This window comes from Ambystoma mexicanum, chromosome 3q (assembly GCF_040938575.1).
Source record: "Ambystoma mexicanum isolate Mex_15411 chromosome 3q, UKY_AmexF1_1, whole genome shotgun sequence".
NCBI classification, from domain to species: domain Eukaryota; kingdom Metazoa; phylum Chordata; class Amphibia; order Caudata; family Ambystomatidae; genus Ambystoma; species Ambystoma mexicanum.
Window position 1 is genome coordinate 237,895,927 of NC_090926.1, and position 25,229 is coordinate 237,921,155.

Here is a 25,229-nt window from a genome sequence, read left to right on the forward strand (position 1 = left end):
ATAAGGGAGAGGGGTCGATAGGACCCACACTCATCCTCCGGTTTACCGGGCTTGAGCAGCACAGTGATAGCTGCCTCGCGCATGGAGAGAGGGAGGATGGATAATCGGAGCGATTCATCCCAGACCTCAAGTAGCCTGGGGGCTATTATGGCGACGTGTTCTTGGTAGAAGGCGGCAGTTAGGCCGTCAGGTCCCGGGGCTTTGCCTTTGGGCAAGTCGGAAATGGCTGTCACTATCTCATCAAGTGTAATGGGGGAGTCTAACCCGTCTCGAGTAGTGGAGGAAATCTCTGTGGTGGGGATCTGGTTGAGAAGTTCTCGCATATATTGTTCAGTGTGTTCAGCGGGTTGGGAATAGAGGGACCTGTAGAAGTCAGTGAATGTGTCCAGGATTTGTTGGTCAGCCCATTGAGCATTGCCAAGATTGTCTTTAATGGAGGTGATTCGCTGTCGGCCAGATTCCCATTTAATTAGTGACGTCAACGTTCTCCCGGGCCTGTCCCCCTCCCCATATTTCCTGGCAGCTTGAGGGCGGCCAAGGTATTGTATTTCGCTGACGGCAAGCGTGTTGAACGCACGGAGTTCATCGGAGACTTGGGCAAGTGTGGCAGGGTCAGCCCTGGCGGCGCACTGCAGTTCCAGCTGTTTCAGTTTGGCTTCAGATCGACCCAGTGCGGTTCTAATCGTTTTCAGCACTCCAGCCTCCCGGGAAATGGACATACCCCTAATATACACTTTGAAGGCGTCCCATCTGACTGCAGCCAAGGTGTCCCGGAGAGTGTTGTGTTCAAAGAAAGACAGGATGTCAGCAAGTATTTCAGCCTTAAACACAACGTCCCTAAGGACATCCGATTTGAAACGCCAGGTGCTAAATGTCGGGACAGGCACACCCAGCCTCACCGAGAGTGTAATAGGGGAATGATCAGACAGTGTGCGGGGTAGGATCTGGGAGTCCACCACTCCGCCCATGATTCCTCTTGACACAAGAAATAGGTCTATCCTGGAGGAGCTATCATGCACTGATGAGTAGTAAGTGTAGTCCCTCGATTGGGGGTGTAGCGATCTCCAGGCGTCACAGATGTCAATGTTCTTAGTGTGGGAGTGCAGTCTGCGTGCGGCACTGGACAGGGGACGGGGAGCAGCACCAGTTCTGTCCAGGACCGTATCCAGAATAAGATTCAAATCTCCACCCCAGAGGATCAGTATGCCCACATATCCCAACAGAATGGAGGCAATGGAATCGAAAAATCCAGGAGAGTCCACATTGGGGCAATAGGTGTTGACAAGTAAATATTCTCTGTTAACTAGAGTGCAGTGCAATATTACATAGCGTCCCTCAGGGTCAATGTAACTTTTGTGCAATGTAAACTTAATGGACTTATGAATCATAGTTAGAACCCCCCTGGATTGAGTGGAATAGGAGGTGAAGAATCTTGCCGGCCCCCAGGTCGGAGCCATGGATCTAGGGATGTGGCCATTGGAGTGGGTCTCCTGTAGGAACATTACTCTACAACCATGTCTGTTGGCATAGGCCATTATTTTACGGGCCTTAGTATGGTTGCTTAACCCCCGGACATTCCATGACATTATGACAGTAGACATTGCGGTGACAGATATTCCATTACATAACACATATTCTCAATGGACATCACGGACCCAACAATAGTGCGTTCTCCAAAGTCTGGAATCAATCCTACAGTCGTGGCCTTTTAGTGCACGCCTCATGCAACCTCGTGTGCCTTTTGTAAATAACACCCCGTTCCCTCCCCCAACCCTCACCACCAACCCAGGTTTAGCAGTGTGAACCCCACCCATCCCAACCAGTGCACAGTCGGGTCGACCCCAACATGATCCAGCCTGTGCAAGAGCCCAACAGGGGCTAACCCAAAACAAAGTTATGAAGAACAGTGCAATCGCAGTGGGGTACGCCATTGCCGTGTGCTAGCATGCTTGGAACCAAAGGAATCCGAGAGAAAACAAGCAGTGTGTGCGGTTTGGTAATGTAAGACGCTGCAACTATAAGTGGCCGTGTCGAGCCTGCATGCGAATCAAAGAAGCATTCCACTCAGCAACAATAGGAAGTCAACATGGGCAGGATGAGTAGTTCAGCCGCATAGTAATTTACAGGAGCTTATTTGAGAGAGTAGGTGCAGCGAGTGTAGCCCAGAGTATGTGAAAAACATGAACGTAACAGCAGAATAGTTGTAGAAGAGGCTAATGAGCAGTGGAACCATCTAAAGCGCCCGACCAGAAGCTGATCAACAAGGGCAAGCCACAAACAAAACTTAGTCATTCCCCATCATGTCAGCGGGCGGAAGAGGGGGAATATGTGCTTCTATGAATTTCACCGCTTCCGAGGGCACGGTGAAGAAGTAAAGTTTATTGTTAAATGTGAACTTTAGACGTGCAGGAAATAGGATGGCATAAGGAATACTTCTCTCCCTGAGCAGCTTTTTAACGCCAATGAATTGGCGACGCTCCTGCTGAACTCCGATCGAGAAGTCAGGGAAAATTCGAATCACTTGCGAGTCCAATCTGAGCTCGCCTTTTTCACGTGCAAGACGGAGGATCTGGTCACGGTCTCTGAAGCTCAGAATTTTCGCAATAATGGGCCTCGGGAAGTCCCCAGGCTTGGGGCGCGGAGCCAGTGCTCTATGAGCCCTTTCGACAGTGAAGAAGGGGGACAGATCAGGATTGTCTAAAAGTTCCTTCAAGAGGATCTCGCCAGCCAGTTCAAGTCGGCCCTTCAGTGCATTTTCCGGGACACCAATAATGCGTATATTGTTCCTACGAGATCTGGATTCGAGGTCATCACATTTGGCCTTTACCGACTTCATGTCTGCGACAAGGGTAGATACTGTACTCTGCAGTGTGACTATATTGTCCTCATTAGAGCTGATCCTGTGTTCAGTTTCGGTGATTCGCATCCCCTGTTGATCTAGCTTAGCCTTGAGAGACGCCACATTTGCATTAATGTCGTCCAGTTTTTCATGAAAGGCTGCAAAATTTCTAGCCATTGACTCCATCATGATCGTCAGGTCTGCAGGAGGCCCTTCCGCAGGGGGTGGTGGTTCGTCCTGGACGCACGATGCATGGGCCGATTCAGACCTCGGGGTGGCTTTTGCGAATTTGTCCATGGCCCGGGTCTTGTTGGTGTTTCTGGACCTGCTGGACATCGTGTGGTGCGGAGTCTGAGAGCTCGAGTGCCGTGGTAAGACTTGTGTGGGTGCAATAGCAATAGCACCGTGCGGTCACAGGGACGTGGTGGAGGGCCGCTATCCTGTCGGCGGGCGGAGCTATCAGGGAAGGGTCACCCCGAGCCGGGATTTACCAAAGGTGACCAGGCAGTTGGCTCCTGTGGGTCTCAGGAGGTGGAATGGGCACACGCCGCGCCGCGGGGCCTAGTCCTAGCGAGGAAGTGGGGGGCAGCAGCCGGGTCGGGCCAGGGAATTGCAACTCCTCACCTCAGGAACGGCCGCCCGGCCGCGCACAGGAACAGGTTGGCGGAGTCCCAGCGAGCCCACGCAGGGCCCCCGCGGCCGTCACACGCGGCCGACAACCCAGCTCCGGCGCTGTCCAGCGAGGCCCCCGGGCTGCCGGGTGATGTCTTCCAGGTGAGCCGCGGTGCCCCAGTGGCCGCGGCGTAGAGCGAGGCAGAGGCGCCGCAAGAGCGCAAGGCAGCGGGCAGGGAGACCCAGGGCAACAAGTGCCGGTACCCCACGTCGGATCAGCTCTGCCGGCGTGGGTCGCACAGGCAGCCCCCGCGCACCAACTCAGGCCCCCAGCCCAGGGCAGCCGGCCGCGGCGGTCCAGATAGAGGGCCAGGCAGGCAAACGAGTCGCGGGGCCGTCAGTAACAGCAGGGGTATCTCAGCGCCGCCGCACACCCCGCTCGCCAGAAGTGCGAGGGCCCAGCGCGGACCAGCGCGGGGGGCAGAGCCTGCGGCCGAACCCGGAGTCAGAAGGTCCGAATCTGGGCCAAATTTCGCAGGTAGGTGGCTCCGAGTATCAGCAGGGTGGGAGCCAGGTCTCAGGTCGGGTGAGAACAGCAAACCGCAGATGGAGCCAGATACAAAGCAGCGGCACACAGAGCTGAAAGGCTAGGCAGCCATTTTGTTGGCTGCTCAACAGCGCCCCCTGAGAGTCAATCTTGAGTAAAAAGGCATTGTGTATGCTCTGACACCATTTTTTGTCCTTGATGATATTATTAGTGGTTGGGGGCAATGACAGCAGTGCTTATGCAGAGAACTACCTTGGGGTAGAAACTTTTAGCATATTACAGTGGGATTTTAGACCCAGTAATGAGGGGTCCCTTGTGAACAATCGTGGCTGCAGCCGTGTTCACTATTGAGAAGTCTGCCATCATAGTGATGGGGTGTTACGTGACTTTATTTGTTGAGCATGCTTTATTTGCTGTTTTGGAGAAACCAAAGAGTACACTGATGTCTCAAAGAGTTTCTGCTTATAAGGTGGTCATATCAAATCTGGCGATCAAAATAGTCAGTTGTAAAGTGGTGAACCCTGCCAGCTTTGTAGCTGAACCACTGGCAGAGGATGAACAAGTGCATGATTGTTCAAACTATGAGGAATTTTATGATGAGATCCTGAGGGTGAAGGAAAATTCTTTAGCAGCAAGGGAGATTCTTTTTATTGATGGTTCTTCAAGGATCAATCAAACTGATGGAGAAAGGCATTCAGGTGCCGCCGTAGTAAAGCACAAGGCTAATGGGGAATTCAAAGCGATGACGAGTGCAAGACTACAGTTTCACATTTCAGCACAAGCTGCAGAATTAGTGGTGCTTATTGTTGCGCTCGAGAATCACGCAGACCAGGAAGTAACAGTGTACAGTGACTCCACCTATGTGTTGTCAACCGTACATGTAGGGCTAGCACGTTTGAAAAGGAGGGGCTACCTCCGAGCGGACAGCACTCTAGTGCAACACGCTGCATTATTGGACAGGCTTATTAAAGCACTACAACTCCCAGTAGCTATCGCAATAGTTAAGTGCGCGCCGCACACTAAGAGAACAAACTTTATTTCATGCAGAAACCAAGCCGCAGACGAAGTGGCCAAAAGGGTTGAATATTGACCTGATATAATGAGTTTTGATACGCCTGATGTTAAAGAGAAAATTGTTGTGAAGATCGTTTTGAATGAAAGCTTTAACCACTTATCGAAAACACAATTGATGGAAGTTTAAGATGAAGCTCCACAGGAAGAGAAAGACCTGTGGACACAGAGGGGTGTTCTTTATCCCCTTCTGAGGCATTATGGTGACAAGACAGGACTGGTAAAGCAGTGATGTCTGTAGCCTTATTAAGGGTGGGGTTAGGACAGCTACACTAACCTGCGCATGTCACTACGGAGAGCCGCGCAGCAACTATTACGGAGGACTGGTTTGTACCGAGCCTGCTAGAACACGGTGCTTTTATGTAGTATATTACATCGTATGTCAAAAGTTTACTTCTGGGCACACGCTTCGAACAGTCAGTGGAGTAATTCCTCGACTGAATGGTCCTTTTCACCATTTACATATTGATTATGTTGGTATGCTGCGGGTCTGTAATGGATATAGGTATATATAGGTATATGATAGTGGTGGTATGCCCCTTCTCAAGGTGGATCGAGGCCGGTCCATGCACACACCCTGATGCCACTTGCTCTGCAATGTTTTTAGTCTGAGAAGTATTTCCCAGATGGGGAATATGTTAGCTAATATCAGAGCTAAGATCAGACAATGGCTCCCATTTTGTGAATGAGGTATTTGCGCAAATTATCTTATTACTTAGTATTAAGCACACATTTTCTTCTACTTATCACCCGGAAGTGAATGGGATATGTGAGAGACTCAACGGTCTGCTCAAAGAGAAAATAGCCAAGTTGAAATTAACACTGAAAAAGGGGTGGCTGCACTGCTTGCCCCTTGCATTACATGCATTAGGAAATCAACCAGGGCCTGACCACCACCTCACCCCCCACAAAACTAGTTACAGTGAGGTGAATGAGAATGCCCCTGACTCCTCCAACGAGGACTAGAAGTGATGCCCAGACAACTGCAGAATTGTTAGGGGATGAGTTACATGCGTACTTAACATGTATGTTTGGTAGTATCTCTGTCATTTCAGATCAAGTCCAGCGAACGGAGTGTCGGTCTCATAACACAGAAAAAGACCATACAGCAACCACAGCTAAAGAACTATGTTTACCTAGACTATGTGCTGGAGATTAGGTTTTAATCAGAAATTTCACACGAAAGTGGCAGGAGCCACGTTTCAGCGGCCCTTTCGTTGTAGAGGACATCACTCCACCAGCTTTTAAAGTCCTAGGACAATGAGCTTGTATATCCCTAGGAGACATGAAAGTCTATGCTGCAGAGGCAGAAAAACCCCCAACCCATTTGGAAACAAGTCAAGGAGAAGAAGATCAGTACGTGCAGACTCGATCGATGAGACTGTCAAATAGACAGATAAAGTGTACATTTTGTATTCCCTGTGAAACACTCTTTGTAGCTGCTAAGCAAGGAGTGAACAAGTTACTGTCTTGAGCCACAGGAGTTCTTGCTGATATTGGACTGTGGAGTACAGAAGTGAACAAAACATGCCAGGTCTGAACTTTGTGTTTGATGATTGGAAGAGGGAGCAGTTCACTGACTCATTTCACACTGAATTTCTTTTTGGAGGTGCCTATGATGCTATCCGATGCCGATATACACAGACTACTTCTTGCTGTCTTCATATTTATACTCAGAGCTTACCCTGATCTTGTTCAGAGGAGCACTGACCTTTATCCAGGATCCTAAGAGCGACACGACTATTAGACACTTATTGGGAGCAATAATAAGACAGATCAGACTTTTACCTGAGCATCTTACTGGAGGTACAGATGAACCTGTCTAGCAACAATACCCACAAGCTACTTGTTATGATCTTTTACTATTTGCTTCAAGTTCACCCTTATCTTGTTTGGAGGAACACCAACAGCTTTGTGTTTATGCGCGATTCTATAAACCGTCCAGCAATCAGCCAGTTACTTGTGGAAATCATAGAACAAATTTGACAACTACGGGGGCATCTGATAAGTGTGCCTGAATAAAAAGAGTTTTTCATTTCTTACAAAGTAATCACAGGCAAACATGTGGACAATAGAGCATATTGCAGGTCCAGAAAGTGAGCAGAGTCAACGACAAGTGGAAAGGCGTTGATGGTGGAGCCTCATGTATTGGTGCATAATATAGGCTTGTTCTACGTTTATCATTGTTTTTCTGATTCTGCTAATTCACACTGTGTATTTCATTGGTCCCAAGAAAGCAGTGGTCCCTTTGATCCTTCCCACTCCAGTTACCTTGGCAGAACTAGATATTGTAAGACTGCAAAGGCCTTATGTAATTGTCCCTACTCCAACAGATCATGTGGAGACAACTAGCCCTGTGTCAATTGTCCCTAGAATCCTCATGCAGGAAGGACTCTTATAGATATTCTTACTGAGCGTCAGATACAGATTCTGAGAGAGAAACAAAGAAAGAGACCTAAGAGAAGTGCATGAATTGAACACTTATTTGGATGGTACAGCACATTTGGGGAACAACATGTGGTATCAACATATGAAAGAGGAAGGAAAGAGTACTTCTGGGGAGGATTGCTATGTATGTGCACTTCTGTTTTATGCTATGGGAAAGTCTACGATATTCATAGCTATTGAAATAGATGTTCAAATGGCGCATTGTCTTACTCACCTTGCACTTTGCCATACTTATGTCATTTCCAGGGTTGAGTGGCATCCTTGATATGGGTGACAGAATGGTCAGCACCAGACAAAGACGATTATGTCCAAGATTTGAAGACAAAAGCGAGAACACACACCAGGAATCATGTGAACAGATATGAACAGCCTGGTAAGAAGGGAGGAGGAATAAGATGGGAAGTAATCAGAAGATTCACTTGTCAAGGAAAAACTGATGAAGAGGTTCGAAGCTGCAAGGAAAGTGGCCAGATGCATGGAACAGTGCTTTCTCCAGACAGATGGGAAGAAGGTGTAGTCATATGCAGAGCTGTAGCAGTAACTGATCATCACAAACCAGTTATAGAATGAGTGGAAAATGGGTGCAAACCTCTCTGGCAAAGGCCTGCAAAGTTGCTGACATGGGTTGAAGACAAAGGAGGTCCATTGCAGATAGTGCCTTTTGCAAGTGCAGAACTATGTTTCAGAAACAATGGCAGAGAATCAACAGTGCGGACAAATCTTTGATGTACCAGTAATGAAGGACAGGACAGTAGTGATAATGGATCACTATTGGGACTGCAGATCTAGAGCATACATGAAGCTGCCCAGAGATTGGGGAGGACTATGTTCTACAGTGATTGGTCATGTTCCAGCATTGGTGATTCCAAAGAGTGATCTGAATATTGGAGAATTCCCAAAGGCAGATGCTCACCTGAGGACGAAGAGATCTGCTGAGCTCTTGCATGGGAGAACTATTTTTCAGCCAAATCAATAGAAGCGTTTGAGGCTATTCCATATGAACAGAGATTGTTCAGCAAGAATTCCTCCATTTTTACTATCATCTTTATGCCTGGGATTCAGATGATGGCAAATACCAAATTGTTACAGATAACCAGATGGGATCTTTTGCAGAAGATCAGCACCACTATAAAGGGATTCAGTGCTATCAAGGAGGGGCTGAGAGCCAGAAGACTGATGACTCTGCAGAACAGATATGTCCTGGACATGATCACAGCTATGGATGGAGGTGTTTGTGCATTATCAGAGAATCATGTTGCACATTCAGACCTTCTCACAATGAAGAGAATGGTGCCTTGACAGAGGCCATAACGATACTGACAAACTTACACGTCAAGAGGGAAGACAAAGTGGAAGACATTGGTGATGACATTTGGTTTGGGTCAATCTTCTCATGGGTTCCACAATGGATGGCGAAAATGTTCAAGTTACTTGGAGCCTTGTTGGTGATGATCATGTTTGGATTTTGTGTGATCAGGATAATAATCGCAGAATGTAAGAAGACTGCAAAGAAAGCATTAGGAATGAAGATTTCGATTGATGTTGAATCAGGATTTGAACTAAAAGAGCTTACAGATGAAGAAATCAGAGACTACTTGAAGGCCAGCATTCATGCACCTGAGGGAAGGAGGTTCCTGTACCCAAAGAACCACAAGATGTGTGTGGGGAGATGGATTTATTGCAGTTCCAATGGACTATGCATGGTCATGACTTGGAGTGTTGATGTGCATGTGGAATCAGCAGGATGCCTGAAGGGAGTCACATAGATATGGGTCCCAAAGAAGCACTTCTTCAGACGAGGGTGTCTTGATGTAAAGATTGATGAGAGAGTGGTTGATGAATCACCCAGAGGGGGGAGTGTAGTGGAAGAGTCAAGTACCCCCAACAAAGCTCCACCCCCCTATTGCCTATATCCTGGGAGCCAGAAATTGAGACACGTGCAGTACCAGTGAGAATGCCTGTACCACAGAGAATCCTGGAAATGAGGTATCCATTGAGAAAACCCTATATGCATTTGCAAAGAAATAATGGCCTTTTGGACAAAGTTCCAGAGGAAGTGTGAAAATGAATACTGGTGACGTCATGTTGAGATCTGACACACCCAGAAAAGATACATGAGGTAAAAGAACATAGACATTCTATAAGATCTGAAGAGGAGGTTTTCAGTGTGGCGCAGATGGAAAATAACTAAAGATGATGGAGTAATACAAGAATGGCTTGGCTGGCCCAGCACCAAGAAGTTGAGGCGACCGTGAGCCTGGTTGTCCATCCAGTATTTACATGAACGTGAGAAAGAAACAAACTTCTGTTTGAGGTGAAATGGAAAAACACTGAAGGTGTCAAGAGTTCATCATTTAATAATATTAAATGCTTCAAAGAGCTTGAAAATGCGGTCTGCAGTCACATGGTCAGATCAAAATAGACATTGGGTCTAGCTACACCGAAACCAAGAAGATACTCCCTTTTTATTCTCAGGCACAGAGAGCTTCTGCAAGTCCAAGTCCAAAGCCGTAATTGACTGGCAGACAGCAAGAGTGATGATAGATGTTAGGCTAATTGGGTGGGGAGGCATGATCACACCGACCCTCCCTGCACCTGGTATGGTAGCCTGCGTGTTGCTAGCGTGCAATATTCCAGAAGGGTACAAGCATGCCAAAACAATTGTAGAGTGGCAGGTATCAAAGAGCCCTATAGGTTGTGTAACCAATGAATTGTTGAGTATTAGTGTGACCCGGAAAATGACTTGCACTTGGGATGGGCTTAGTTGCCCACCTGACAGTAGAGACCCAATCACAACACCCGTCAGTATGGAAGGTATACTTAGATGTTCCCTGTAAGCCTATCACATCCCCAAGTAGGTTTTTGTAGTTTGCCACATAGTTTGACGTCATTAATGAGGAGCTTTGACTATAAGAGTTGTGTTTTTTATAATATTCGCTGAGAGAAATCGAGAAAATGTCTTTTCATGTCCTTTGTAACTCCCCGTTTTAGATAATTGCAAATAAAACAGACCAAGTTTTGCCAAATTTCTGAGTTGGTTTGATTATTGATGTTTGAGTAAATTCTGCACCCCCATCTATCTCTAAGTTTTGCTATCTCATCTTAAAGGGCCGTAGGTCTATGAGTTCAATGAGGTTGAGATGGATTGAGGGAGGCTGTAGAGAAGTTTCGCTGCTTCATTTTTAGCTACTTGGACACAATGTAGAGGAGCAGTTGGAGCCCCCTGTAACAAAGCATTGCAATAGTCCGATCTGGAATTTACAGGGGTTCCAACAACAACTGGATGATCTGATTCAGCCATCAAGGGTAGGACAGGTGTCTGAATTTTTAGTTGGTAGTAGGTTTGTTTAACAACTTTACTGACATATTTTATGTATTCATTTATTGTGTATTTGTATGGTGCATGTACAACAAATGGTGTTTCAAGGTGCCACAAGGCACAACAGTTTGGGAGAACAAGGGAGAAAGACAACAACAAAAACGGTCCTACTAGGCCTTGTGACATTCAGATTGTGCAAGTGAAGAACAAGACGTGTCAAGTGTAAGTCAGCTCAAAGTGAAGTGTAGGGGATGGGAAGTGCAGGGTAAAAGGTTCAAGAGAAAGAGAAAGGGGAGAGGAAGGGGGGCACAAGCTAGGCAAGTGCTGAGGGGAGGCCATGAGGGCATGTGCAAATGATTGCATGGGATGAAGGGAGAGAGGGTCCACATGCTAAGTGTCCCGTAGAACTCAGAGGGAACCAGGCAGGCAATCACTAAGGCAGGGTGTGTTAACAGGGGAGGGGGAGAGGGAAGAAAGAAGAGAAAAGGAGAGTCTTGAGGAGCTTCCAGAATTTAAGGAGATCCGGCTCAAGCCTGAGCGCGGCACAGAGACCATTCCAGAGGCCATCTCCTGCAGAGGACAAAGATCTACCCTCAAATCTCTGCTTAGCAAAGCGTTTGATCTGCAGAGAGTTCGAGGTAACACACCAAAGGACTTTATCTAGGAGGTGTTTAGGAAGAGAGAGTTGGATGTAGCAGGGCCCCATGCCCCAGAAAGACTTGTGGGTGATGCAGTGGGTCTTGAACTTGATCCTAGCAGCAACCAGGTGCCAGTGGAGAGATTTTAGGGCTGGAGAGATGCAGTCCCTGGGCTTGAGGCTAAGGACAAGGCTTGTAGTCATATTCTGGATTAGTTGAAGGGGGTGAACCGAGGATAAAGGAAGATTGAGGAAGAGGCTGTTGCAGTAGTCCAGTCTAGAGAGGACCAGAGCTCTGGAGACATTGGGCCTCATTACGAGGTATGCCGGTAAGACAAAAACTATGCCGGTATGGTAATACCGGCATCATTTACCGTTCCGTCGCATTCTGACCCACAAACCCGGTATTAGCGGCACACTAAACAACGGTGCCAGTAATAGCGGCATAGGCGCGTACATGCGCACCTTCAGAGAGCAAATACCGGCATCGCGAAGCTGGTAATTACGGGCTGCACGATGCCGGCCATACAGGCATCGCGGACCACCAGCAAACAACAAGCAGTATACAAGGCAGCTGCCACAGGTGCACACAATCCCCACAGGTGGAGTCAATGGAGGCTGTGCCAGTATAAACTGAGCACACTGAGCACACCCACAGGTGTAGGCAATGTTGAGAGGCCCAGAACAAAAGGAGCACACCTACACACCACCCCCCTTCCTACACCAAAATGCTACCACTAGCAGTTGCAATCTTGGCACTGGAGGACATGCCTATACTGCTATAACTACAGCAACAACAGCAACCACAACAACAACAACCAACAACAACAACAACAACAACAACAACAACTACAGCAGCAACAACAGGCAGCACAGATGAGACACAGTAGGAGAAGGAGGGTGAGACATGCTCAGCAATTACCACCAGCGCAGCCAACAATCCCTCGCACCAGACCCAGCCCATTCAACCTAACCCCTGAGCAGATCCACACCCTGTATCGGTTGGACCGTGACACCATCACCACCATAGTGGACATGATACAGAACGACATTGCCAGCCACATAGAAATACGCACTGCCATCCCCCCACTACTTAAAGTGGTGTCTGTGCTACACTTCCTGGCCACAGGCACCTACCAACACACAGTGGGCCAGCTGCATGGCATTTCACAACCACCATTCTCACGCATGCTGGACCACGTGCCTGGCTGCTCGGTGAGTTGCACAACAGGCCCATGGCCATGCTGTGGGGTACTGATGTGTGCGGATGCAGAAGGGGGGGCCTACTGTGCCCGGGTGGGAAAGGGGGGGATAGTTCACCAGGGTGGGAAGGGGGGGAATAGTGCACCTGGGTGGCAATAGCCAGTGATTGGAGAATGCATGCGGATCTAAACACACCTCACCTGAACTAGCCAAACGGAACATGACACATTACTGGGCCACATATCCCAAATAATGCATATGGATGACTACAGGTAAGTGGCACAACCAGGGCACCATGGTGATGGCAAGCAATGCATGACTGAATAGGATGGCAACTGTGGCAATGCGGCTAGTGTGACCATGCATAGTAAAGAATACACATCATGAATTGGAGGCTAAACATCGTTGCACTACTACTGCACATCTGCCAGAGCATGCATGATTACACCCTGCATCATCTATTGAACCCCATCCAGTGTACCGCACCTCTTTACAGTATACATTGCACATAGGTGACTATTTTGTACACATACTGGGACATGTGCATGCCCACACCAAATAGCTGCTGCCATGACTGTGCTCCCAGAAGGTGGCAGTTCAGAGTGACACACACCTATTTGTATCTGCTTGCAGGTGATGGAGGATATCCCTCGAGGCCGTTGCTACTTACCCCTGTGCGGAACCCGCAGAACAGCCATGAAGAGGAGTACAATCGTGTGCACACTCATACCCGTGCTGTGAATGAGCAGACCTTTGGCCTGTTGAAGGCACGGTTCCGCTGCCTAAGCAGGTCTGGTGGGGCACTCCTATATAGGCCTGAGAAGGTGGCAAAGATCACCATGGCCTGTGTCATGCTGCACAACATGTGCGTCCAAAGGAATGTACCACTGCCACCTGACATTGACATGCATGGGCCGGGTGAGGATGAAGGGGATGGAGACAGAGGCGAAGGAGCCCCTCTGCCAGTACGTTATGCATGGGATGGCCATGCTGTACACCAAGCACTAATTGACGAAAACTTTGAAACGCAGGGGCCATGAAAGTAATGTGCCTGTGACCTACTGGTTGCATGTGGACATGCACACTTGTTTTGTCAAAGGTGCCCCACTGTACACCATCACACATTAAATGTACATGCACAAAAAGAAGTATGTCCAGCCAATGATTTTCTTGCACACAACAGGTGTATTTTCCAGACACGTGATAATGTGAACATAATCCCCTGACAACCCCAAAAAAACCCAAGTAAACTCCCTCACCCGCCCTACAAACCCCAAAAATACCCAAGTAAACTCCCTCACCCACCCTGCAAACCCCCCAAATGTCCCCATATGTACAACAAACACTGGTCCCTTGACCAACGTGCATTTTTCAAATGTCATTGTCTGCCCACATTATTTCTTTGGTTTTTTGGGATCCGGGGGTGCCATGGTCAAGCGCTGTGCACTCCTCCTCGTCATCCGCACGGGGCTCGATTGGGTCGAGGTAGAAGGGGTTATGGCAGTGGAGGTGTCGATGGTCAGTCCCATGCCTGCCCCAAGGTATGGGCGCTGCATATGAGGCAGTTTGCAAGCAGGGCCTGCGCAAGTGCCACCAGACACTCCCTCATGACACTTGTGGATGCCTCAACAGCAGCAGTGTTGGCTGCAATGGCTGTGGTAATGGCCCTCATGGAGTCATTTCCATCTGATTTTTTTTGCCGCATCAGTTCAAGCATCGACTCCTGTTGTGCCTCAACCCTTGACAGGCAAGCCTCGAAGGAGTCGTTGGCTGCAGGAGTGCTGGTGACAGGGGTGGTGGTGGCGAGGGTGGTGGTAGGCAGGGTGGTGGTAGGCAGGGTGGTGGATGGCACTTGTGTGGTGCCCACGTCCAGGGCCACTCCTCCTCAAAGAGGCATATGTCTGACTCATCAAGGCCCGAGTCATGGAGGCAGGGATCGTACATGTTCTCTGCCTCTGTAGGGGTAGGGATGCTGGTAATAGGGCTTGGGGTGGGCGTGCCGGGCATGATGTCACCCTCATTCTCCACCTCTGCATCCACAACGTCCGTGGTGGTTGGTGGAGCATGAATAGAAACGCCTCCCACTGTTGTGGGTGGCTGCAGCTGGACAGTGGGTGCAGGTGTTTCCTGCAGGGTTACTGCCCGGTGTGGCACACTGCCTGTTGCTCTGGGCAGTTTCTTGGGCTGGGTGGTGGCGATGGCCCTGGTCCCTTGCCGTGCAGTGGATGAACTTGTACCCCTGTCCTGCATGCCATCTTCCTCATCAGTGCCTGGGGGATAGAAGAGATGCAGGTCATCAGTGATGGTGTCACATGGCAGCGATAATCCATTGTGATATGTTCATACATTTATGCATCAAATTATTTTAGGGGTATGGCAGTTGGTGTTCTGAGGGGGCATGTGGGCAATCAATGCATGGCTGGTGGCATGGCATTTTTTATGGTGGATGTGTGGTGAGTTCCATGGGCACGGTTGGGTCATGTTGCACTTGTGTTGGGATTGGGATTGGCACTCAGCATGCGTGTGTAGCAGGGTATGGCACACATTCTTGACTGGGTATGTTGATGTGGGCCTGGGACATGCATTGCCTTGGCTAGTCTCACTTCCACGTCAATTGTGTCACATCATGGTTTAGCCTACACGGATGTGATGGGTCACTCACCTTCTTCTGTGGATGATGCGGCGCCCACCTCCTGGTCTCCGATTCCCTTTATGGATTCAGGATCTATAAAGGTACTGGCTGTCTCCTCCGATGCCGTCAACTTCACTGGGGAGTGTGGGCCTCTGCCTGTCGCCATTGCGGCCCTCCTGTTCTCCAACAGGATCTTCCTCACCCTGAGGCGGAGGTCATCCCACCGCTTCCGACAGTCGCGCACACTCCTTGGGGTGGTTCCCACTGCCGACACCCTCTGTGCGACCTATTGCCATACCTCCTTCTTTTTGGTCTGGGCCGCATGCTTCATGTCAGTGCTCCTGATGGTGTCCGCAAGCTGGGCCAGGGTGTCAGCGAGCATACTTAGCTCAGCGTCTGAAAAACGCTGTTTGCGCTTCCTGGGGGTCGCCTTCCTGGTAGCCTTGGACACCCTGCTTCTATTCTGCCACAGCACAACACAAAAGAACTGGTGGTTGGGGAGGATGGCAATGGATTGTGTTTTTAAAGATGGCTGCCGGCCCATTTCCCGTTCCTATGAGATGACGTAATTTCCGGGTCAGTTTTTTGCAAACACGGTATTACCATGCCGGTGTTACCATGCCGGTATTTAGGGGTTGGTATGAGGCGGTACCGCTATGGGCGGGTCCCACGATGCCGGTATAGGGGGGTTGGAGGGCCTTTAGCGGCATGCCGGTATTACCATTACCAGCATGGGGGCTCGCGCGTGCTCGCGCACTCGTAATCACCCGCTATTAGCGGGTTCATACAAGCACGGACCCGCTCTTACCGGCATGCCGGTAATGGACCCGTTTTTACCGGCCAACTCGTAATGAGGCCCATTGAGTTTCTGGTGGAAGATGAGGAAAGGACGAATGCCTCTGAGGAGGTGTAGCTGGTAGTGGGGCTTCTTGGCAAGGTCTGCAATGTGTGGAGAGGAGAGAGAGGAGTCAAAGATGACACTGAGGTCTTTTGCCTCACACGAGGGTGAGGGGAGGGGACCATAGACAGCGGATAGAGGGTAGAAGTGAGATGGGGCCCCAATGAGAAGGATCTCCATCTTACCTGCATTAAGGCAGGGGTCATAAGCAGCACACCATGTCTGAATAACAGTCAGACAGTCAGGGATGAGAGTGGAAGAAGAGGAGGAAGTAAGGGGGCCTTTGAAGGAGACCTGCGTGTCATCAGTACTGGAAGTGAGGGTCAAGGTAGATGTTGAAGAGCCGTGGTGAGAGGAAAGAGCCTTCAGGTATGCCACATATGGAGAATATGATAGAGGAGAGAAAAGGCCCACGGTGGGAGAAGAAAACGGTCAGCCAGTCCAGTGCCAGGCCTGTGATGTCTTGTGTGTCATGGAGCGCATTAGCCAGGGCGGCATGATTGACTGTGTCAAATGCAGAGGAAAGTTCAGGATGGCAAAGAACAGATGGAGAGTTGGAGTCAAGATTTGAGAGCAAGTCTTCACATGTGTTCAGAAGAGCAGTTTCCATGTCTCTGGCTGCTCTAAAGCCAGACTGGTAGTCGTGGAGACAACCCACATATTCAGTGTGTTGGATTAGTTGGGAGAGAGCCAGCTTCTCCAGGAGTTTGCCCAGTAAGGGGATAATGGAGATCGGATGGTAATTAGCAGGAGGGGTCAGCAGTGGGATTTCTGAGAAGAGGATGCAAAGGGAGTGCTTGAGGGGTAGCGGGAAGGAGCCAATGGCAAAGGAATGATTACAGAAATTGGCCGAGGCTGGAACAAGGGAGGGAATGTTGTCCTTTGATAGTTCTGGGGGAGCAGGGAGAGTGCCTGTTTGGAGGAGACTTTCATGGAGAGGACTTGTCTAGAGACCTCATCCAGTGCTATGGGCGAGAAAGAGGAGAATAAAGGTGGGGGGGGAAAGAGGGCCAAAGGAGGATTCAGAGCTTGTGAGGGAAGAAACCGCTGTTTGATGTTCTTGATTATCTGGGTGTCTCGTACACTAACTATGCTGATGACCCCCAGAAACTCATCCCCATCACGGGTGATTATGCAGCGGACACTAAAGACTTGAATGACGTCTACATAGTTATCCAGGCATGGATGGCTCAACATGAGATTTGCCTAAATGAGGACAAGACGGAACTCCTTATTTTGGGCTCACATCAAAGTCTTATTAAACTTGGCCCGTCCTTCAAGTCGTTTATCATTGATGGCAACGTCATTAAGGTCTCCAAGGATACGAAAACACTTGGAATGTACCTTAACTCTACACTATCATTGTGCAGAAAATCCAACGCTGTCCGATCAGCCTCTGCCTATACATGCAAACTTATTACTGCCTGTAGACCATTCCTGTCTACGCCCCATTACACTATCCTGGCCAGAACACTTGTCATGTCCAAGAAAGACTATTGTAGTGCCCTTTACCTAGGGTCCAGTCAATCCAACCTTAACACACTGCAAACCATCCAGAATAATGCCATTAGAGCAGCACTAAACATACCTAGAAACCACCACATCTCTAACCACAGACGTAATCTACATTGGCTGCCTGTTAAGCATAGAATCTCCATGAAAACACTTGTCCTGACTCACAAATGCCTGTCCAACCAGGCCCCTATCTACTTAGCCAACCGACTCACACCTCACACTTCCCCTCATCCCATGAGAGAGGCCCAAGCCCACAGTCTTTCCCTCCCTAGATTTAAACTACAAAAAGCTGGCAGAGGTAGCTTCCCTGTTTTGGCTTTGAAGCTTTGAAATTTCCTTCCTAATGCTATCAGAGTTGAGCCCTCCTTCCAATCCTTTAAGAGCAAAAGAAAAGCGTAGCTCTCAGCACAAATTGTATTCCTTTTTGCACATAGCCATTGTACGTTGATAACTTATCCTCCTGTGTACCTCTTTGTATTTTCCTTTAAACCTCCTATATTCCCTTAGCTTCTTACTTGATAGAGGAACTCTTTTGTATATCCCTTTTTCCTGTACATGCTCTTTGTATTTTACAGTGTATATTTTCTGCCAATACCGTAGCTCTACCCGCATGTTTTACTGTAAGCTGGTAGAGGCATCTATTTTGGGAGCAGTGACGCAATGACCATTGGGAAGATAGCCCCCTCCCTTCTTTTCCAAAATCTTAGGTGATGTTAACTTGATCTGGCAGTCATACAGAGCTGTGGCAAGACTGGACTGGACACAGAGAATAAACAGTGCCTGGGACTGCACAATTAACAAAGGCCCGGCATTTACTAATGTAAAGCGTTTCATTGTTAGCAACAAGGACGTCATTTCACCAAAATGCCAGGGTTAGCAGAAGTGACATCACATGACCCTTGACCCCTGTGACATCACCGGACATGATTTAATTTGACACCGCCCTCCAAGCGACATCACAGGAAGTGATGACAAACAACCTTCAGATTTTTTAGATGCATCTAGCACCCGTGTTTCCAGGTGCTCTCGTTTCAGCCAGGTATAAGAACCGAGGCACCGAGGGAGGCAATTATTTGTCCACGATTCCCCATTTGGGGAATGCCATTTTCCAGATTCGACTTGGGGTCTATATGTAAAACATACATCATGCAGTATTTCTAACAGGTTAACAGAAATCTGTAACACAGGCTACAGCTAGGGTATGAAACATCTATAGCTCAATGGACAAAGAAGTACATGTTATCTGTGGCATTGCTGTGCTGTGTTAAACAAGCCAAAAAAGCACTGACCCGGGGAGGTGTGCACTGCTGTTTCACCTGGAGAAAAATGCTGCACGGGCAAGGCCTGAAAATGAAATCATTGACCAGGATTTAGTATCAACAAAATTCCCTGGTTATAAATGTATATATGATTCAGATACCACTACGGTAGAAGAAACCTATTAGACTTGTCTATGTGCACCGAGGGGAGTGCACCTGATAAAGCTATCTTTGCTGGAGTATAATAGCTGTGAAAGTTTCTTTCACTATACCCAAGACCCCTCCATAGGTTTTATTATCTAAGCGTAACTCTGGGTGTCAGAGGACTTTAAAAAAAACACTGCTTAATGTAATATCATTGCTGCACACATAAATTCATGGCACCACACAGTTATTTAAAATTGAAAACACCCACCAGTTGCTTCTTACCTGGGGACTCACAGGCAGACTTCAAGGCGCGCACTGCACAATACCCCTTTGTCAGACCCAGTGGTGCCCAATGGCGTAGCAAAATATTTGGCAGCTCCCATGCGAGCCATACTGTGGGGGCCCCCCAAAGCTCCTTAACAAAGCACAGGGCACGCCACACCCCCGGTTGGTCCGGCCCACCACGTGTGAGAATGTCCATGAAGATTATGCCGCTGTAGGGGCAAGCACTACTGCAAGTGAAAGAATTAAATTTGTTTTTCAATCAGAGTTTAAATCTTTAATAAAACATAGAGAGAAGGGGGCGGTTCCTACGCCACAAATATACCAGTGGTGGCTGGTGAGTTGTTTATTTGGAGGGATTAAATATGTGCCACAAGTATGTGATTGCGACTGAGCATGGCGAGGGAGCCCGAACTAACGACAATGGGTTGCAGGGGGGACCAGTGGGATTCTTCTCCCTCCCCAGAGTATATGGGCCTCATTACCACCCAGGCGTTATTGGATTAACAGCGCCGTAAAAGGCTGCGGCGCCGTTAACCTAACCTATTAGCGCCTAATTACGAGGTCCCTTTGAGGGACCCGACCTTAACGGCTGGTGTAGACCAGCCGTTAAAGTAGGGACCCGCAAAGGGACCTTGATGCTAATTACAGTGCCGCAATCTGCGGCACTGTACTTAGCGCCTTCACCATTCCCATTGAGCCCTATGGGGCAAAAATGGGAATGGGGAAGGGCCATGGAGGAAGGGGTAATTACCACCCCGCCAACCTTGTAATGGGGTGGTAATTCCCCCTTTCTCCATGGCGGAATCGGTAATTTACCGGCATGGACCATGGTGCTAATAGCACCATGGTCTTCCGCCAGGGTCGTAATGAGGCCCCATGTTTTGAATAATGGGTTAAAATGGTACAATCCCAAAGCACACTCTCTGAGAAAATGTGGATAAAAGGCCAACAATCTTTTTGTAGGGTGTAGGGTAAATCAAGAAAAAAGTACAATAGATGCAAGTCACCAAAGGTGCACTGGGCATTTCCCAATGCGTTATCATGGCGGTCCCTGTATTATATGCCAGTGTAAAAAAACATTTGTATGCTGGCTGTCAATTTAAGATGTTTTTCTAAAGTATCATTACTGGCCCTGGGAAACAAACTGGCTCTGCCAATATATGCCAGTACTCCTATCTAAGTACATACTCCCGTTGGTTTGGCCATTAAAAGTGACAAGTTACAATAGGAAAACCTGTCCAAACTGGTTCCAATGTTAGCCAGTCTAGACCCATAAGAACACTTATCTTGCTTGATTCATCATAGATGCTCAGTTAATAAAAAGTCCTACTACAGTGAAAAATATACAGGCCGCTACACCAAAACATCAGTCTAGCGAGGTAATACTACTTATCTTGTTTGCTGGCTAAAGATGCTGAGTAATAAATGTCATGTCAAGGGATGTAATGGCTAGACTGAGTGCACCAAAATGCAAGTCTAGCTAGGAAATGGCAGACATGAACTTGCCTTTGCCCAAAAATACCAGTAGAACATGCACAGTCAATAAGGATGGGGCAAAAATGCCCCAGTGATCCCCAGTCTCCCAGGGCCTTACACACAGACATGCATCCCCTTTCAACCAACGGTCACTCAACCATACATCTCCTCTTACTCTTGCTCAGACTGGATTCACCACACAGGCACACACCAAAACCCACCTAAAACATTCTACCACATGTATGCTCATTCAACCACCAGTCACTCACTCATTGCATTCTCTACACAGTCACACACCCACCCACCCATCCAGAACATTCAAAAACACGCCATCACATTCATACTCATTCACCTACCAGTCACTCAATAATACACGTTTTCTTACCTACACCCATTGCATTTTCCACACAGGCACCGCACACACCCACCCACCCAGAACACTCAAAAAGACACCATAACATTCATACTCATTCACCCACTAGTCACTCACACACACATTCTCCTGCATCCACTCATTGCATGCTCTATACAGGCACACGCCCATCCACACATTGCATTCTCCGCACAGGCACACACCCACCGACCCAGCACATTCTAAAACACATATCCCATCACATGACTTCTCATTCACCCACCAGTCACTCACAACTTCTCTTACATCCACTCATTGCATTCTCTACACAGGCACACACCTACCTACACAGAACATTCAAAAACACACATCACATCACTTCTCATTCACCCACCAGTCACTCACACCCTCTCTTGCATCCAATTCTTTGCATTCTCTAGACAGCACACACTCACACACCCAGAACATTTAAAAACACACATTACATCACTTCTCATTCACCCACCAGTCACTCACACCATCTCTTACATCCATTCATTACATTCTCTACAAAGGCACACACCCACACACTGACCCAGAATATTCAAAAACACACATCACATCTCATCACTTATCATTCACCCACAAGTCACTCTCACCTTCGTTTACATCCACTCATTGCATTCTCTACACAGGCACACACCCACCCAGAACATCCAAAAACACATATCCCATCACATGACTTCTCATTCACCCACCAGTCACTCACAACTTCTCTTACATCCACTCATTGAATTCTCTACACAGGCAAACACCTACCCACACAGAACATTCAAAAACACACATCACATCACTTCTCATTCAATCACCAGTCATTCACACTTTCTCTTACATTCACTCATTACATTCTCTGCAGACAGGCACCCACCCTCCCACCCAGAACATTCAAAAACACACATCACATCACTTCTCATTCACCCACCAGTCACTCACACCCTCTCTTACATCCACTCATTACATTCTCTACACATCCACTCACCCACCCAGAACATTCATAAAGACACATCACATCAATTCTCATTCCCCCACCATTCACATACATACATTTGACACGCACTTCACAAATGCAAAACACACATCATATTACAAAACAATAGCCTTCTTATCTTTTTCTTGCAACTTTGGTCCATCTTTCCAGGCCCCCTTGACTCCTCCGTGCTTCTCACAAACAGGAACCAGGAAGCTGTGAGAGCTTCCTGGCTCCTATGTGTGAGCTTCAAGGAAGCCGGAGTAGGGGAGGTGGGAGGTTGGAGCTGAATGTGGCATGTGACATGTGCCGCATGTCATGGTCAGCTCCAACCTCTACTGAGTGCCTTCCCAGCCCAGCCTTCACCCTGATGGGTGAGGACTGAGCCGGGGACCCACCAGACCTGGTGTGGCGGGTCGCCCCATGCCACGGGCAGGGGGGCGGAGTGGTGTGCTGCACCAAGAGCACCCAGGTATTTTTGGGCCCAGAAAAATGTTTCTTTTTAAATTTGGGGTCACAAGGGAGTCAGCATAGTGGACTCTTCACTGAACATTGCCCACCACTTTGTGTTTCCAGCCTCTCCTCTAGTTGTTACAGTCAGAGTTGGACCTGGAATAATAGCTGCATGCAATCTTACTTATTGAGTTCAAAGAGAGGGTAACAATTATAAGCACATTCTGTGTAAGGTTCTTAAACATTCTTAAACATTGGACTTTTTCTTTTTAGAAACCAGCCACTTTGCGAAAAAGCTACTGTAATAAGCTTCCAACAACAAACTCAACAAGCCCTCCCCAAATGTGGATTACTCTGTGATTGCCTGGAATGTCGCTTGGGTTGGGAAAGGACCCAGCGTTTCCACTGTACTCCGGACACTCTCCTGCATCAATTTCACAGTGTATTATTACTCATGTTCCATGTCAATAGCGTGTGGCATGTGAACAATGGAAGTGCACTCCACTCCTTCCTTCTACCCTACAAATGTTTCAGGCCCCAGGGGCGTTTCTCACAGGAGAAACTATAGTAATAACGTGACACGTTCAAGATAAATCCTGACCCTGCAGGAAGCTTGAGAGACCGAAACAATTTGCTCGGTAATGAAAATGAGAATGTAGTCTACCTTCATTTTTTGTATTCATTGATGGCCTGGAACTACTCAAACTACATGGCCAATTTCAGAGCTGCTGCAGGAAGTTTTGCAGAGTGTGCACGGTATAGCTTGAGAGTTTCTGGAAGGTTGTTGACCCGGGTCTCAGCAGCAATGTGACCTGAGCAGGTGCCTGCAGTTAGGATCCTATGAGAGTGAAGCAAGTGTACGTCAATGGCATATCCAGCCTTGTGCTTGCCCTTCAGAATGGCAGAACATGGCAGCAGCTTTTCTTTCTATGTGAAACATGGTGCATGATCTTTCTTAGCTCTGAAGTAACCCCCAGATATCCATTTCAGTCTCTAGACTTTTCAATGGGATCCCAAGATCAATTATTTCCAAAGTCTCTGAAACAGTGGCAGCTGGTGAATTTTTTAAGTGAAGGGGTATAAATATTTCTCACAAACATGTCAGAGCCACGAAGCATAAAGAGGGAGTCCAAGCCAACCAAGGGCAGTGTGTAGGTGTTATCCTCTCCTCCCTCTGAGAATATTTTTTAAATAATGGTTTAGCATGGTGCATTTTGCAACACACTTTAAGTGAAAAATTGGATAAAAAGCCAAACAGTTTGCAATTGGTTTTGTAGTGTTACTCATGAAAAATTCAATAGACGCTAGTCATCAACTGCACAGGAGCATTTCCCAACACATTTGCATGATGCCTTTACCCACAATATATGCCAGTATTCAAAGATTTACACACCGGCTGCGCCCCGGCATGTCCATGCGACCTGCACTAATATATGCCTGTATTCCCAAATAACAACATACCTATATTTCCTGTCCTCATAATTGCAGTAATCATACTATAAAAACCATGCCCTTGCCAGTTGTGATAATGGATCACTATTGGGCCTGCGGATCCAGAGCATAGATGAAGCTGCACAGAGATTGGGGAGGACTATGTTATATAGTGATTGTTAATGTTCCAGCATTGGTGATTCCAAAGAGTGATCTGAATATTGGAGAGTTCCCAAAGGCTGATGCTTACCTGAGGAAGAAGAGATCTGATGAGCTCTTGAATCGAATGAAGAGGGAGAACTATTTTTCAGCCAAATCAATAGGAGCCTTTGATACTATTCCATATGAACACAGATTGTTCAGCAAGAATTCCTCCATTTTTACTATCATCTTTATGCCTGGCATTCAGACGATGGTGAATACCAAATAGTTACAAATAAACAGATGGGAGCTTTTACAGACGATCAACAGCACTATAAAAGGATTCAATGCTATCAAGGATGAGCTGAGAGCCATAAGACTGATGGCTCTGCAGAACACATATGTCCTGTACATGATCACAGCTACGGAAGGAGGTGTTTGTGCCAAAATCAGAGCGTCATGTTGCACATTCAGACCTTCTCACGATGAAGAGAATGGTACATTGACAGAGGCCATAGCGATGCTGACAAACTTACACGTCAAGATTGAAGATGAAGTGGAAGGCGTTGGTGATGACAGTTGATTTGGGTCAATCTTCTCATGGGTTCCACAATGGATGGCGAACATTTTCAAGTTACTTGAGCCCTGTTCGTGATGATCATGTTTGGATTTTTTATGATCAGGATGATAATCACACAAGGTGAGATGACTGCAAAGAAAGCAGTAGGAATGAAGATTGTGATGTATGTCGAATTAGGATTCGAACCAAACAAGCTGACAGATGAATAAATCAGAGACTACATGAAGGCCAGCATTCATGCACCTGAGGGAACGAAGTTCCTGCACCCAAAGAACCACAAGAAGTATGTGGAGTGGTCGATTTATTGCAGTCCCAATGGACAATGCATGCTCATGACTTGGAGTGTTGATGAGCATGTGAAATTAGCAGGATGCCTGA